The following is an 18,469-nucleotide window of genomic DNA, read 5'->3' as shown; positions in this document are numbered from 1 at the left end:
TCTATGGCTTAGTGTTAGAGAATGCTGGTTGAATATAGAGAAATAACCTGAGAAAATTTCAGGATCCCAGATCTGATCCACTATTAAACAGCAGGAGGATCGGAAGCGTGCAGCCTTTGAGGTGTGCCCTCCTCACCTTCTTGGGAATCTCAGGCATGTGAGATTGACATCTTGGTCTCCTCCAGTCTTGTGGAAACTTCCTGGTGAGGGGAATGAAAAGCCTATAGCATTAAGACTCCTTCTCAGAAGTCCAGAAAAGAAAGAAGAGAAACTCATACATGATGGCGGACTTTGAGCCCAGAGGGCTTGGATTTGAATCCCAGCTTGGACACTTACTAGCTGTGCAACGAAGTAGTGAAAACTCACGGACCTAACACCTTCCTGTGTAAAGTAAGGATAATACTAAAACTCGCATGGTAATACTGTTGTATTTAATAAATTAATATATATAAAGTAGTTGGTGTGTTTCTATAGAGTAAATGATATAAAAGTACTAGTATAAGGCAATGAAAGTTAGCAGCTAAGGGTTTAGTTTTTCTTTTGACCTGGAAGGATAAAGAACTCTAAGATCCTTGTGAGATTAACCCCTAGAGTGTAGCTATGATGAGGCAGTAGAGGGTACCCTGTGTGAGTGAACGGTGGTGGAGATCTCTGGGGAGGAGAGTTTAGTTAGATGTGAAAGGCAGTTCAACTTTCACAGCCAAGAGGAACCCTGTGAGCCTGGGTGTCATGGGTCCTCCTCGGAAGAGAAAAGCTCTGATGCCTCCCTGTTTTGAGTGGTTCTGTAAGTGGTGGTACATTCTCTTTGAGGCACAATTCTCCTAGAAGCAGTGTGAGTCATGGTCAGTAATTATCTCTTGGGAGAAATTTATCTAGGAGGTTACTCACCCCAAAGTAGGTTTTGATGTATGGAGGCACCAGAGTGTTTAGAGTAGCTAGGTGGTTGAGTGCCTTCTCTTTGTGCGAGCAGCCATCAGGGAGGGTTTCTAAGGGACCCTGTCCACATAGAAGCACTCCTGATATCAGCTTGACTCATGGTCATGGAAGTTGACACACGGTCTTAGTCTGCTCAGGCTGCTATGACAAAATACCACATGCTGGATGCTTTTAAAAACAGAAACATATTTTCTCATTTCTAGAGGCTAGAAGTCCAAAATCAGGGTGCCAGTGTGGTTGAGTTCAGGTGAGACCTTTTCCTGGCATGAAATAGCTGCCTTTTCACTGTATCTTCACATGGCAGAGAGAGAGAGTGGGTGAGTGAACTTCTAAGAACCTAATCCCATCATAAGGGTCACAACCTCCTGACCTTATCTAAACCAGCCAGATTATCTCCCAAAGGCATCATCTCCAGGTATCATCACATTAGGGGTGACTACACCAACATAGAAATTTGGAAGGAAACCTAATTCAGTTCATAGCACACACTTTCTTGGACCACGGCTAATATTTGAGCTGTATTACAGACTCAGGACTTCATTTCAATGATAATGGATAGTGCAGAGATTTAGAGGTAGCTGTTTTTAAGATACCTAGTTAAGACAAGAGGGGATTTGTTTGGACTGCATCGTTTAGTGGTGAGATAAAAGGAGATAATACTATCTTTCAGTACTCAAGTCAAATGCAATGCTGTGATAGCTTTGCTATGCCAGAGTTTAACATATTTTTCATTTTGGTTTGCATTTGGCTTCTAATACATTTGCCCATTGCCCAAGGAGTTCCAAGATTTTCTTATTTTTATAGGATCTTGACATCTTGATTTTCTTTATTTTCCTCAAAGCATCAAAAAATCAACATATTTTGGAGTTTGAGATGCTTTTTCATGTTTGGTGAAATTCTGGTATCATAAATATGTTACATAACAAAGAAAAAGTTGAAAAATAATTTAAGACAACTTGAGTGAGGGTTTTCATCAGATGGTTCATGTAATTGCTAGGAAATCTCAGGGTAGGAAGCCCTAATGCTGTTTAAACAGAGAAGCAGGTTCTGCAGTGCCCCAGGATTTCAGTGGGGAGCCTTGAACATTTGCCCAAGCCCATTGAAGACTTCCTGATGTGTCGTTGGAGGAGTCACTGAGTTCTGAGGTTTTCACTTGCAAGATGGTGTAAACAATGAATGTTTCCCTCAGAGGTGGTTATTGCAACCTGTACAAACCTAATATGTGCTACTTGCTATTATACTATTAGCTCTGTTATCCGATGTTCCATTAAATAGAGCATTGAATTGCCTCTTTTCCTTATTATGGGTGTCTACCCTAAGTCACAAGTGGATTCGGATGTGCTTTTTGAATCGCCAAAACAAGATTAAATTATGTTCATTTGATATGAATGTTTAGAGAAGGGATGCTCAACTGCGGGTGCTTCAACCCCTTAGGGGCTGCTTAGTGATGTCAAGAGACATTTTTGATGTTCCCAAAACTGAGGGTTACAACTGGCATCTACTGGTAGAAGCTGGGGCTGTTGGTAACCAGCCTGCAATGCGCAGGACAGCCTAAATGTCAGTAGTGATAAAGCTGAGAAAGCCTGGTCTAGAATATTTGAATACATTATAATTTTTTGAATGTGAACAATTTTGTATATACCCAGAAACTGTCTACCACATGCAATGCTTTATTAACCAGAAATCCTTTTCTGCAATTTTACTGGATAATAAGTGTAATACCTGTTATTGAGGTTTACACCTTAGGAATACTTTATTGATCACAAAGTTTGAGACGACCTGGAATAATAAATGACTGAAAAGGTATATAGGACACTTTTCTAGAGCACTAAGGAAGGGGATGCCTCTTTCTGTCCAGGAGGCCCATGGCACGGTCTGAGCTAGAGGGATTAGGAGAACTTAAATGTTTTTAATGTTTATTTTTTGTTATTACTTGCATCTTAGGATCCTGGTTTCACATGAACACCTGAAATAGCACTGAACACCCTGGGACATACAGGGTTCCTCTGGAAACAGCATGAAAATAACACTTCCCTGAATCCAAGCTTGTCCCTATACAGCCAGCTTGGTCCCCTCTTACTTTAACTTTCATCAGAAAAACCCCACTGAGTGTGAAAATGAGCTCCTCCTTAATTTTTATCTCCCTTCTCAACATTCTTTTCTTTTCCTGCACATGCGCCTTTTGCTAAAAGTGTCCAGGGCATACATTTGTAAAAATAACTTTGATTAAGTGCCCGAACTCTGAACTCCCAGAAAAAATGGCTTTGAGTCCAGGTAGGTATGTACAGCCTTGTTACTTTGGACAAGTTAGTTATTCAGAAAATGAGGTTTACTGGGAGAAGTCAGTGCCTGTGCCTTGCGTATTGTAAGTGCTCAATAAGTGTTAACCATAGTTATGATTATGATTAATTTTAATATAATAACCTTTATTAGTCTCATTGCATGATACCCAATGCTTAGACTCGCTGGAACAGCTGGCTGGTGCCGTAACGCTTGGTGCTCTATTAATTTGCTCTTTCTACTCTTCTGGGAACACCCATTCATGTGCCTGTCAGAAGCTGGGTCACCCTTCGGGGCTGAGTTCATATGACACATGCCCTGGAACCTTCCAGTCTGTGCTCCTGTGGCACTTTGGACTTTGCTCACGCAGCTCTAAAGTGCTGCTTACAAGGTTTTGCAATTAGTTAGATGTGGACCCTGAGATCCACAAGGTCCCATATCTCCATGTGACTCGTGCGCTCCATGACTTTCTCTTGAAGGAATGAATTGGATTTTGCTTTGGTTTGAGCAAGTAGGGAAGTCAAGAAGGAAGAGACTTACAACTTCAGAAAAGCCCCTTTTGCACGACTCTGAAGACTGAGAAAACATTTGACAGTGGAGAGCTTACTTCCGGTTTATACTGGAGGAATTAGCAGAATGAGAAGAGAGAGAAAAGCAAGATATTTCTAAGAAAGCTTTTTAAAATCCTTCTGTTCCTTATATCATAGTTTTTCCCCCATAGACTTAGCAAATAATCACCAAGTACCCACCACGAGCCAGAGACTGTAGAAGATTCTGGAAATGCATTGATGAATAAGATAGTCAAGATCCCTGACCATATTCAGTCATATTGCCCTGCTGTACACATAGATGTATTATGTCCTCTTGTAATCTGGTCCAACACTAGGCATATTTCTCCAGATGTAAGTAAATAAAACTGCAACATGACTGAATCTTTCATTTGGTCTTTGGTGCCTGCAGCAGAATCTCTTGGTGGCATTAGCCCAAAGGGTCAACTAATCTGAGTTTTTCATGTCACCAGATTGGGAATCATTATGGTTTGATAGATATTAACTTGTCCACGTTATTCTCCTCCAAAATAGAAGCAGAATAAGAAATAATTACTTTGTCTTTGAAAACCATGGAAGCTTTAGAACTAACGTGCACATTAAAATAATTGTAGAATACTTGCTTCTGTTATCTAGTAGCATTTGTTTGCAGCTTGGCATCCTGGGTTTGTGTTCTTCAGAGATTCAGGATGTTCTTCAGTGATTAGGACTCATTGTGTTTATGATACATATTCACTCACGTTTCTCAAAATGGATGTGGGCATGAAATGGGCTGGATTTAGTCTTCTTTTCCTTTCCAGGTGAGCTTAAAAATCCAAAGGGGAAAATCTCACAACAGAGCAGAAGCCTTAGATGCATTGTCTCCCACTCCTGCCACCCCACCCGTATTCATTTCTAACTAACGCTTTTCATCTCAGAGGGTACATGAATATGTAAGTGCAAGTGCTGCTTATTGTGAACTCCGAACAAAGAGTAGTGCTGTAGATTTCAATGCATTTGGACCATAATGTGCTGCTTTCTTGATAATGGGCTCTCTTGGCATTGAAATGAAAAGCAAACATATCATTAAGAAGGCTCTCCATAAAAACTGTCTGTCATATATCTTAAGCTTCATTAGTTTAGATTAATGACTTACTTGATATACATGACAATAGGTGAAGCAAATCTTTGTTTATTTATTGACAATTAAATGTGGCTCTGACATGCATAAACAGGCTTCTCTCTGATTAGTTCCATGTTTTAAAGTAACTTTGTGTTATAAAACTTGTTAACTACAGTATCATTTTATTGAGCTCTGCTCGGTGAATGATGTGATCTACATTGAAAGGCATCAATATTGCAGCCATTCCTGGCAGTCACTGGAGCATTGTGCTCACAGATTGGAGTTGATATCTCATTGTACAAATTCAGGGACCCAGAAAATGTCCAGTTATTGAGCCTCTGCCCTGCGAGGACAATGTTCTATTCATGGAATCTGGGTCCAAGGTCACAGACTGAAACCCGAACGAAGGGTAAGATTCAAATTCGTTTCATGGTTTTGCCAAGGACCTCCCTGAAATTCAGTGTTTTGAAAGCATGAAGCTTTTCCCAGAGTGTCCTGTTAATGCAATGCAAAGAAGCATATACATAAATATAGTGCGTTCTAATTAGGAGGCCGTGTAGAGGACTAAACAAGCTTACCTTTAAAAATAGATCTTGATAGGTCTGATACTATGTTGATTCAGATGGCATAAGAAAGCTTCCAAGAACACTTCGTAATGGACACACCGTTTTAGAAGAGGCTGGGAATGCAGGGGAGAGGAAAAGAAGAGGAAAAGCGTAGAAGGGCAATGTGGCAGTAAATGTATTTGCATGCTCGGCTCACTGAAATATTTGTGGTTTGCCTTTCCAGGAATTCAAAGTTGGAGACTGTCAGGGATAATCAGTCCTTCCCATCACAGACACCCCATGGTTCTTCTTAATAGCTCCCTTTTATGTGCTGTCAGTCCTCAAAAATATATTTAGAAAAGACTTATTTAGAAGGAGGCATAAAATAAAATCCATGTTGCAGTTGAGTATTACAAATTATTCTGGGGCTCCATTCTGTGCTATTAGGCTCTCTGTAGAATTTCCATGCAAAGTAAAAAATAAACTCCCAGCCATCTCGAAGGAGAATTCTTTGATAAAAGAAACCATCTTCTATACCACCACTCACGACATCGTGGGAAGGCAGATCTCCCCAGACACTGGGATTCAGTAAAGCATCTTTGCTTTCCTTAGGAAATACTAGGCAAAAAAAAAAAAAAAAAAAAAAAGAAAAAAGAAAAGAAAAGAAAAAAAAAGAAAATACACACCTAGTTATCTTTTCTTTGGAATATCCTGGGACAAAGTTTGAATGCAAAGAAAAGGATGATGTTAATATAAGCATTATCTAGTTTTATCTACAACCCTCGATGTAGCCGGTCCCTAGAAGATGACTTTGCAATCATTTTGCTCTTAATTGTGGTGTTAACATGTCGTTTGGTTAATATGGGAAATCCATCATTACACTATTGAAGAGTAACCAAACTCTGCTCCTTACTTTTTCCCTTGTTTTCATTATGAGCCATTCTTCCCCTTCTCACATCACCCCTCACCCTCAGCCTCAATCCTGGTGACAGCCTCATCAACAGCCACCTTAGCCTGGAACCACTGGTCTGGTGTGTCCAAATCCAGTGGACGAGGTTTTCAGAGGGCAGCGTGGGGCAGCAATAAAAAAAGTCGCTCTCATTTCATATCCTTCTTCTACAAAATGTGCCCTTTTGAATTGTGCTAACTCCTCCCAGAGGAGGGCAACCATGCTGAGGCCTGGGGACAGGGTAGCTTTAGGAGGGACCAGGACTGAATGGGGAACTGGGGATTAAATGATATCATCTTTACCTGTTCCCTGGTTGCTGACTCTCATTTCTTTTTTCTGTGGTCAAAGACCAGCAAAAAGACGAATGTGGTGAGTTTTAGGTTTCCCAGGCACTTCAGTGCTCAGCCTTTCTATGGTTTGGTCCTCATTCTTGTCCCAGGATCCTTTGGCAGGTTGTTAAAATTCTCACGTAATAATCGCTGTCATTAGTTAACAAGGCAGAGCACCTGGGTGACCAGCTACCAGTTCTGTTTCATGGTGGGTCATATACTTACTATTCAAATGGTACCCTTCTTACATATAAATGCCTATTTATATTTGGAAAGAGAAAAACATATATAGAATTTACTTAACCAAGAAAACTGTGCACTATCATCTTAAAATTTGAGGGAGTTCATTTATTTACCTACAGATCGATAGATTTTCTTTGTTGTGATTTTGGAAACATATTTTGAAGTTTTGTTTTGATAGCATATTATTATCTCTTGTGAAGAAATAGCAGTCTTTATAGATTTATACTATGTGTACGAACAAGGTTCTAAAAATAATTGGGAGCTGTTGGATTGTCATGTATATCTGAAGTGATGTGAGCAACTTAGTTTAAAAGATAAATTGACTAGGTCATATTTTATTATTGAACAATGGTGTTGAAGATAAGACAGAATTAAATAAAGAAAGTTAATGTGATCAGGTTTTGTATTAGCACCAGTGACTGGAAAGCACTCACAAACCAAAATCTTGACCAAACCAAGATCCTTATCAAATCACAAAATTAAATGTAGAACATCTGCAACTTCAAGATAGTAAACATTTTTTTTTCCCAAAAGGAGCAAATGAACAGGTTAGTCTTTCCTAGCTCCAGATTAAACTGCATCTTTAGATTTTTTTTTCTATGAGAACCTTTGTTATAATTGTCCATGTTTAAAACTCTGGATCATTAAGCTTGATTTATCTATTGGAATGAGGTTTTCGTATGCTAACCAGGAGCTCCTAAAGCACTAATTCTTTCCCTAAAATACTTTGGTTATTTTATTTTGCTCTCTTTTGTTCACAAGAGTCAGCTTTTCTTTCAAAATTGCACCCTCTTTTCTCTGTGGCAGTGTTCTGAGGATTAGAATACAAATGATCATTTACAAATTGAAGGTTAACACGGAAATGCATTGTACTTGTGATTTGATGAGTAAAAACAAGTCACAAAATAAGAACAAATAGCAGCATTATCCCATGGGAAAGATCCTTCTGTATTGATCTATTATTTCCCAGCTTGAAATGTGCCCCTATTGTAGTTCCACTTGATTATGAGCGTTTTTATCACTTCCCCTGGTTGATTCAACTTGAGTGCTTCTGACATTCTCAAAGTTCCTCACATATTCTGCTGAGCAGCAGGGGAAACCTTGTTAATGAAGAAATAACAAGCTGAAGATTTAAATAAATATTTAGCTGATTGAAAGGAGGTATACAGTTAATTTTTTAAAATGCTGACAACTGAGGAAACTCACTGACATGCTTTGCCTGTCTTAGCTAAAAATGGGTTCTAGTGGAGTTTTTTACTGCACCACAGGGCACTTTCATTTCCTGATTCTATTATAAACTAAGTGGCCACCTGAACCTGCCAATGAACTTGTTCTATTGTGTTTTTCTATTTTTAATCCTGAAAGTAAACACATTTCTCATCAGATGTGTTACAGACTGCCATACATTGGAGAGATTTATGAAGGTGCCATTGGGTTATTACAGAACCATTCATTTATAAATAAGTGTCCATTCTGAAAGGAAACTACAAATGATAGTAGCATTTCCATCATTTCACAAATCTATATTATAAAAGTGTGTAGGCATTTTTTTAATATTACAGTGGCATGGAAACAATTTGGAATTTACGCCTTTTTAGGCTGTTTTCAGTCCTTATATGTGACTAAAGTTCTGGTCTTATAACCTAGGAGATGTTTTATGTGACTCCCAGAAGCAGCTGTAAGAAGGAACATAATGGTTCCTTCAGGATTCAAGGATTAATTACATGAGCGCTGTGAGCCTGTCTAACTGTTTAAGGAATGGTTGCTGGTGGATCTGGAAAGCTAGCGGAGGTCCCTAAGTTTTCTTCCATTGTATCCTGGTAGGTTCTGTCCCTGGACATAATGCCTCCTGTGTTTTACTAAAATGTGAACCTGTGCTTTCAGAGGATGTTTAGCACACATGATGTAGTGTCCTGCATTGACAGTATTTAAAACTATCTTCCAAAAAAGATCATATACCAAAATCTTTAAAAAAATACTCTTCCTCAAATAAATGCATGAAGAGTGAAAATGGGGAAGAAACAAGTATATTTGGGCATCGATGTTACTTAGTACGGGCCTGGTGTCAGGAGAGGAATCCTAACACATCAGGGATGGAAGGAAAATGCAGGAGTCAGGTAGTCTAACAACCTCCAGAGATGCTTGAATCTCCCTTCAAATATCCTGGGAAAAGCTCCAGTGTAATAAGTGACCCCAAGCTCAAGGGCAGATATCTGTTTCTCAAAGAAGCCTGCACAATCTTTGCACAGCCATATTTGTTGGAAAGTCCTTCTTTATATTGAGCTAAAATTTGCCTTCTCTCACTTCTGCCAAAGTCCTGCTTCTGCCTTTTGGGCACAGAAGAACCAGGTATGCTCTGATTTCATGCATACCTGGTTTTGGAAGCAGTGGTGGTGCTCCTCATTTGCATGCTCAGTGTCTTCTAAGTTTACCCTCATGAAAATCACTGGGGCAGTGTAAGTTGCAGACGGTTTTTCCAGAGCATTAGATGTAGTAGATCTATGCTAGAGTTCAGAAATCTACCTATGTACTACTCCCAGGAAATATAGAGTTTGGAATCTTCCCATTTCCTACATTCAGGAAATACATTCAATGTTATCTATTTTACAAATGAGGAAATTGAGACAGAGAGAATGAGGAACGTGCCCACGGTCCCATTGTTAAGTGGCAGAGCTAGGATTTAAACTTCAGAACTTAACCAGTGGCTTTCACTGCTACCAGTATAAGAAGGGAAATAAGAGAGCGGTAAATAATACTGTATATTGAATTACAGAATGACTTTGAACTTAACCTACCAGATACATATGAGTGGAAGTAATATAGTAACAGCAATTCTTTGCTGTACTGAATATTTGTGTCCATTGTAGTACCTACTAGGGTAGCAGTTACCAAACTTCTAAAAAACACACATTCTGCAGGATTTTAATAATTTTGATAGAGATAAATATAAAAACAAAGAGGAGGGTTTAGTATTTAAACACATTTATGGAATAGCAGGTTAAAAAGTTAAGCATTTTTCTTAATTGCACCACTTATCAGAGCCTTCAATATGCTAATATCAATTTTACACTCAAAGACATAATATGTGGAATTCTCAAACTTATTTGACAATTGGGCCTTCTGTTTTTTCCTCCTTCCTTCCTTCCCTCCCTCCCTCCCTCCTTCCGTCTCCGTTCCTTTTCCTTCCTTTCCCTCTCCCTCTCCCTTCCTTTCCTTCCCTGTCCCTTCCCTGCCCTGCTCTGTCCTTCCCTGCTCTCCTCTGCCCTCCCCTCCCCTCCCTTCCCCTCTTCTCCAACAAGCAAAAAGCAAATGTTTACTGAGAACTTACCATGAACACCAGCTCAGTATTTACTCTCCTTTACGAAAATTGGCAACATCTTAAACAAATGAAAGAAGATTTTCTCTATTTGAAAGGATTTGGGGGAGTCTCAAGTTCGACCTGATTTCCTCTTGACTCTGTGGCTTCTTGTTTAGCTCTGAGAACTCGCTAGCATTTCTCAGAGTACACTGTAAACATTGTTGATCATCCCAAGCCAATATGTTGATTATGAGGTAATGGCAAACGTTTCCAGTGTGAGATGTTTTGTTATTAGTTGTAAATTAAAGAATTGAATGCCTAAAATAGTTCATGTAATCCCAAATGCGGAGCCACTTACTAGCTCTTAGGTAATGAATTTAAAATTCAATAAATACTCAAATAAATACATTTCTTGAGAGATCCTTGTATAGCAATGGAACTGACATTTTGATATTGACACATGAGATGTCTAACATTTAAAGAAACAAAACTCTCTTACATATGCTAAATAACTCCCGCAGTCTTGGTCAATCAACCAAACAGTTCTCCATCCTCATCTAATGAAATAATTCCAGGCTGTAATACAGTGAAGGATATTTTATCATGGGAGGAAGAACAATCATCTGAGAAAAAAGTTGTGTTACCTTTATGAAGACTGAATTTTGAGAATTTGGATTACAAGTTTCTTATAAGAAAATGCCATTTATATAATCCACATATTGAATTTCTAACTATGTATTTGCTATGTTAATGCATAAATAATAATATACACCGTTTCTGAAGAGTTTTATTAGGTTCCCCTTACCCCATTTTGTTTCTAACTCACTGCAAGCTTAGGAATAATGCAGCATATATCAGTTCCATTTGCAGAGTCTATGAGTTTTATATGTAAATGAATTGAGTAGACTGCCTTAGAGGATGCAAGGCCTTGCTATTTAGTTTTAATCTTGATGCTGGGAAATAAATTTGGAATTGTTGATGGGTACTACTCTTGGGTTCAATTATTAGCAGACATTAACTGAAGTACAGAAGCATCATTTGGGTATAGCAACCTGTTAGCCATGGGGATTATCAGATTAAAAATGGATGTGCACTAATTACTGAATCAACAGTATGTGTCCATAGTGCTTTATGGGTCATGCGTAATAAGTGGAAATATGATCTTGGATGAAAAATTTCTGGCTTTGTGCAACATGAAACATTGAGAACAGTTTTGACTTTTGTTCTTAATCCTGTTCATCCTCTTTTCTATCAAAAATAATGTTAGATCATTGTTTTTCTGATCTTATTAAGAGGCAATGTTGCTGTAATTGAATGAAACTGAGTCAGTTCTTAAAATAGAGATGTTTGTGGAACAGAGAAGGACGATTCATCAGCCCTAATGGAAATATTCATTGAGACTATCCAGCTTCCTTTCCTCCAAATTTGTGTTCATAAAGCAATCTCTGCTTTATAATTTGTTTTCCTGGGGGATTTGTACACTATGATTGAGTTCACTGATAGTCTCCATTCATGCACCAGGTAGGTCTTTCTGCACACATTGAATTTACGGTGTGTGCAGAAAGTTGATGAAGTTATCTTTTGTAAGTTTACTTAGCCCTAGTTTTCCTTTTTAGCTTGCCCAATACTGGGTGCCCTTAAAATGTGAGTTTGAGGCCCTGAAATCCTGACGCCAGAGCCTGGAAGGGTGCCCTTCTATGTAGAGTAAAAAACCGTGGGCAGTAGTAGCCTGATGGTCTATTTTTATGACACTTTACAAGTTTCATCAGTGCCATTTGTCTTACCTATGATTTACTGATAAAAGAAGTACTGATAAAAGAAGATTTATAAAATTTCTAATGTGAATTGAGATAGAGAGTTTTCTGATTCTTTTGTGGTTGCAGAGCTGTGAATCCTATGGTGGCCTGTCCATTGCCCTGCCTCCTGGAATTTAGGCTTGCATGTAGTTTTTTTCACATCATGTGGCTGTGGCTGAGTCACTTGACTTGTTTCGACCAATGGATCATTAGCAAGTGTGATGCATGCAGCAGCTTTATTAGCACTTGAACGGTGGGCCTATCTTTTGGAAGTCAGTTGCTCCTATGGTATGTAGGGAAGCTAGTGCTAGATTTCAATAGTGATTGGACACATGGAGGAGGGCCCTGAAGCATGAGAGGCCGTCCTGGAAATTCCAGCCCTAGCCCCAGCTGAACATAGATATATGGGATACCCCAGCTCCATCCTGTGAAGTAGAAAATAAATGCAGAAGAATGGCTCATCTGAGTGCAATCGATTCATGGAATTGTGATTAATAATAAAACATTATTATTTTATGCTAGTATGTTTTGATGGGTGTTGCTTAGCAGTCAGTAAATGAAATGATTCTTTTGCCATAGCTATGGATTCCTTCACAAATGTATTCAATACAAAATATTAGACATAAGATGTATTGAATATTAAAAGGGAATAATATCTAATTTCAGGGGCTAGCATAGTGAGTAGTACTTATCCAAGGTCCCTTGTGCCCATTTTAATTGTGCCTGTTCTATACAAGAGTGGTATTACACTGCCATCTGGTGGCAAAGACTAATGTTCTGGACATTTCCTGGAATCTGGTGCGTGTCGCATCTGTGAAACTGTTAACATACAAAAATGCACACATGAGCACAAAAGACTCGAGAGAACCTAAACAAGAAAAACTTTATGTAACCTTTCATGAAGTGAAAATGACGTTTACTCAAGTGTATGTACAGTACACTCATTCTTTGTTGTGGTCGGTTGCTTTTACTTCCTAATCATTCTGGATCATGCTGTGGACTCTAGAGAAATATTGTGCTAGGGAAAGCTGGTTGCGTTTCTTCTCTTCCTTTCTACTCTTCTCCTCTTCTCTACTGAGAGGGAACATGATACTCAGAAGTGAACATTTTCTTCCTTCTTCTTTCTTCATTAAATGAGTATGACTTTGTGAGATGTTACTCAGCACACACTGAGACTCGATCAACATTTCTAATGTGGACAGAGACTGCTGTGAGTGGGGTGGGAAGTGGGTAGGCAGTGGAAAATGAGAGTTTTCGGGTGTTGATTTCATTTGATGTTGCCATTGTTCTTTTACAGTCATCAGCAGGAACCTGTACCTTCAGTAAGCAAGGCAAGGACAGTTGCAGCGGAATGACTCAGCAAGCGTGACCACCTGGCAGGGCTTCTCGACGCTGTTATGAGCTCGACCCAGTCGTAACAAAGCTCATTGAGGTTTAGACCTAGGACTCTGCCATTGGGAATACTCTTTCTTCTTCAAGATAGATTAAAGGAGAAACTCACATACTGTATAAGAACCACAAATTTCTTCCTAGAGATAATGCCGTGTGAAAGAAAAATAAATATATTTTTGTTGTACATTTACCACTAAGACACATCAGCACAACACCTATTATCATAAGTAATGGGTATGTGTATATGGATAGATAGATACATAGATATGCTCATGTTAAGTCTAGAAAAGAAAAAAAAACTTTGTTCCAAGTAAAATGATTTTATCTGAACTTATGATGTTGAAGGAAACACAGTACTCATTTTCTCTTTTCAAGTTGAAGTAAATTTCTCTTAACATAATATGTATTGCAATAATAGCATCTAGTTAAGATTTCATTATGACATTTCAGTTCAATATAATACACAATCCCTGCCATGTTTTTATAAAACATTACTCGGTATGAGATATTCACATTAACTACAATTGCTGAAATGACTGATGTTTAAATCTAATGACAGTTTCTATCATTATTAAACTTCATTATAAAATAAAGTCTGTGGGTGGAATTGTGGCTTGATGCTTTTGTAATTTGCTCTCTACCTTTTCAATGTACTTTTCGGTTACATCAACTGAATCATTTCATCTTATAGATGCAAAGATGAAGGAAAAGAACAAAAACATGGCCATTAACGGAAGCAGTGCAAATGTGCATAGTTAATGGAAACCATTTTGACATTTTGTATTTGATTCCATGGTATACCTACTCAAACAATTTCAATGGCATATTAGAACAAAATGCTACATTGTACTCTTCACTAAGAATGCGAGTAATAGACTTCAAAAATTACCTTTTCACTGAAAGTATTATCTGCTGGAAATGAAGAAATGTTTCACATTATGAGAGGCTAATAGCAGCGAGCAGGAGCGAGGGGCTGGCAGGAGAGCTCAGGCAGGGGAGGAACTTGACTCTTTACTCTCCAAAATGTATTCTTCCATTTTGCAAAGCACAATAACAATATTCCCCTTCGATATTTTGGGTTCTAATATTATGTATTCTAGTTTCCTACGTCTTCTAACTGCATTGTTACTAAACTGAGCGCAGGCTTACATCCTAGTTATGATGGAATCAGGATCTCTATTTACCACGGGATCACAATGTAAGGCATAATGGCTGCTTTTGAATATGTTAATTTTGATTCTGGGAGAAAAATTTCCTTTCTAAAAATACACGAAGAGTTGAAAAAATTCTGAACATAGGAAAAATAACTACTTGGTCCCCATTGCTCATGCTAATAGGCAGCTCATTTACTGGGGGAGTAAATGTAGGTCCCATGGATTCTGCTAAAGATGTGGTTGATTAGGGACATTCTGATGTAGGACAGGAAAGCGGATGCCTACGCATTGGAGGGAGTAGTCCCAGTTGCGGGAGGTGTAGGCACCTTCTATACCATTCATTAAAGTACTTTCACATAGAAATTTCTTAGTTGATTGTCATAACAACTCTGTGAAGCAAGCATTATTTCCTTCATTTTTCTCACATGAAAACGGAGGTTCAGACATTATGTAATTTGCACAAGTTCACACGTCCAATAAGACACATAACCAGGAAATGAACCCCTCTCTTGACTCTGTTCGGGGAAAATGTGGAGGTGGGGAGAAAAAAGGGAAAACGAATCAGTTTTACACGACAGAGTGTAAGAAAACTTTTGCTTGGCACTGAGCAGGTTTAACTGTGTAGGTTGACACTGACTCAAAGGCGGAAACAAGGATGACGGAAGAGAAGACAATGAATGATACAACCTGAAGTTGATTTTGTTTGCGGCAATCTAAATGGCATAAATTAACCAGTTGGCAAATGGCTTGGTATTTGATAGCATCTTCTAGCAGAAAGAAATACCAAGATCTGATCTCCCTGGCATCGGCTCTGCAGCTGACTGCGCTGATGTGATCAAGCCACTGCCCACCTTGGGCAGAAGCCCGATGCTCACCTCAGGGAGTCTCTGCCCTGATGCCTTGGTAATCTGATGGAGAAGAGGCAAGCAGATTCTGGGTCAGAGCTACCAGGAAACCCAAAGACTTACTTCTGTAAAAGAGGAAAGGATGATATGCTTTGAGGAGAAAAGACAAAGGAGGGAAACCCCACTGCAACATCTTTTTTATTACTTCCTATATTTTTTCTTGCAGTTCAACTGCAACCCAAGTTTCTGGTCCTTGGTCCATTGCGAGTGCCAAGTGGACACCAGCAGTTCATTGCGTCTCACGGTTATGTAACTCAAGATGGGGCCTACTGCGAACATGCACCCTTTTCATTGCTTATCTTGTAGTTATAGGTTGTTTGGAAGCAGGGGAAAATAAGAGCTCTGAATACTAAAAAATCAATTTTTGTGTTATCTGAGAGAAGCAAAATGATAAATGTCTAAAAAAGCCCTAGGTGCCCCCCCAAAACACTCACATTTTTATATGAAAATAAAAATGAGTCAATTCACTGGTTATACATCTCCTAAAAACAAAGCGAAGAACTAAGTGTTAGCTTGTTTGAAAATCCAAATCTTATTGTCCTGGCCAGTTCTTAGGAGGATTGAAACATTGGCGTGTGTGTGTGTTGTGGGGAAGAGGTGTATAATGTGAAACTTTTTCTTTTGCACTGGCTTCCTTCTTAGCATGGCAAACTTACTCTTTCAGAGCAGTCATCTGGCCCCATCACATTGGTGACCAGCACACGATAGTAAGAATTTATTGTACTCAGTATACACCAACCAGTGAGAGTCCTTTCTTATCTTCATTTTAGATTAAATATATCGACAACTGGTATGCTTCTGTTAGCTTCGACGTGTTATTTCCTGAGCTGTAACTCATCTTTGCAAATTCTGCTTTTAAGTGGAGCATTCCTTCAATCCTGAAGTAAAGCTGCATCTGCAGAGAGGGCAGCCTCTAATTTCTCTATGAAGAAGCAATCGCCATACTGATTGAGAAATTATAACAGACAATTTCCAAATAAGGAAATAAGTCAGCTGAAGGGCCGGTGCTCCAGGGCAAGTTGGAGACCTGTCATTAGCCTATTGGACAAGTAGCTTATCATGAAAAGCATTGTGGAGCCTGGCACTCAGCTGGAACAGTACAGTGGTCCCGTCCTAGGAGGGTCAGCAAGTTACAAAGGACTGGGAGAGTTGTGACTTCATATGACGCCAGGATATGTTGGGTGACTTCATATGATGCCAGGATATGTTGGGTGGGAGGTGGAAAGCTCATGCTCGTGGTGGCCTTCAGATCTCAGTCCTGAGCACACTGCATAGAAGGTGAGGAGGCACAGACCATCCCCAGACCCATGTGTTTAGTGAAGACTGATGTAGGGGGCTTCCAGGATACTCAGGGGCTTGGCTCATGTTGGTGTATGGTCAGAAAAGCATTAAACCTCAAGCACCCCTGTAGGTTTGGGGCAGGAAAAGGCTGGTGAAGTTCCTCAAGGACAACAGACTGTGGGCAGATAATGCAGTTGATCCTTTTATCAAACGGGAGCCATGGAAATACAGAAGGCTCATGGACTCTGGCACTTCCATCTTGAGAGTAGGGGATTGGTTGAGACAGTGTTTTTCTAGATTTTATTTTTATTGGACACCGTTCACAAGGACAACTACCAGGTTTGTAGAGCACTTTTTGCAGGAGCAACATGGGTGCTGGCTCAGGTGTTCCAGGTAGAGGGCACAAGCTTTGCTCTCGATTATCTGGGACCACGGTGCCAGGTGGACAGGTGGGGAGACTGAAACAAGTGTCTTGTGTAAGCATTTGCTTCTTTGTGGAAGCAGACAATAACAGTTTTCATTATAATTGTTATTCAATAAACATACAAACATACTTGATTGCTCACATAAAAACATTAGTGCAAAGAATGTGTGTCATGGTGTGCCTATTACTTACATTTGGACATTTACCTATTAAGAAACTTCAGTGTTACCTAAAATATGAAGCAGCATTTGTGAGTAAATTGAGTAAAATGTACTCTAGACAAAACGGTCTTTGAACTTCAGGGAAGATTTCTGTCTAAAACTGCTTAGTTTTCACCAACTAGTACTTTAAAACATATACTGTCATTTAAGCCAATAAAACATTCCTTACGTTCTAGACATTTCCACTGGCAACTATGTACAATGAAGGAAAAGCTGCGAAAATGATCACCTGATGTGTGACTGTGAAGGTAGACAATGGTGCCAGGTGGTGCCTGGGTGCATAATTATGAGAATAGTGTGTCAAAGCACAGCAATCAATCACAAAGAAAAATCAGCACGTATTCAGCATCCTCCTTATAGTGTTAAGCTGATTATCCACTTCAAGTAATTGAGGCAGTAAGATGAATGTGTTGAGCAGCCTTTATTTCTCTTTTGGAATGCAGAGCTAGGTATAAAGGTTAACTGGTGGCTTATATTGCTCATCATCTGTACCTCAGCCACAGATTTCCAAGAAAAGAAAGATATTTTCCAACGATTGACTAACGCCAACATGGTTTCTATCATCTTTAAACTATGATGTCAACGTGAAATGAGTTTATGATTTTTTCAATTGCATACACATATGCATAAATACATAAACACAGAAACATAGAGACACACGCACATATACACAAGTACGTACCACTTACATTACTTAAAGGCTTCAGGTGCGTAGACTTCAGTTACATTAAACTTCAAACAGATCCTCTTAAAACAGACTCTCCTGTTTTACACCTATGCCTCTAGAAAGGAAGCATGATCTATGTGAACCAGGGAGCACTTCACCCACCCAGCTAAGAAATGGACTGTGTGATTCCACAATGAGGAACTCTTCTAGGTCTCCATGGGAATTAGAGAATGTTTGTTCCCCTCAGCCCTTGAAGATGCATGGCTGTCTTCCTTGGTGAAACATGCTGCTTCTGAGTGTCTCACACCTGTCATTGTGAAAGCTTGAAATCTCTCATGTTAGCTTAGGACCATTGCTGTTTCTCACCTGGGAAGTTAGTAGCCTTCGTGGAGAGAAGAT

Source organism: Aotus nancymaae, unplaced genomic scaffold (assembly GCF_030222135.1).
Source record: "Aotus nancymaae isolate 86718 unplaced genomic scaffold, 86718_ANA_hifiasm-v0.15.2.pri h1tg000036l, whole genome shotgun sequence".
NCBI lineage: Eukaryota > Metazoa > Chordata > Mammalia > Primates > Aotidae > Aotus > Aotus nancymaae.
This window is presented reverse-complemented; position numbering follows the sequence as displayed.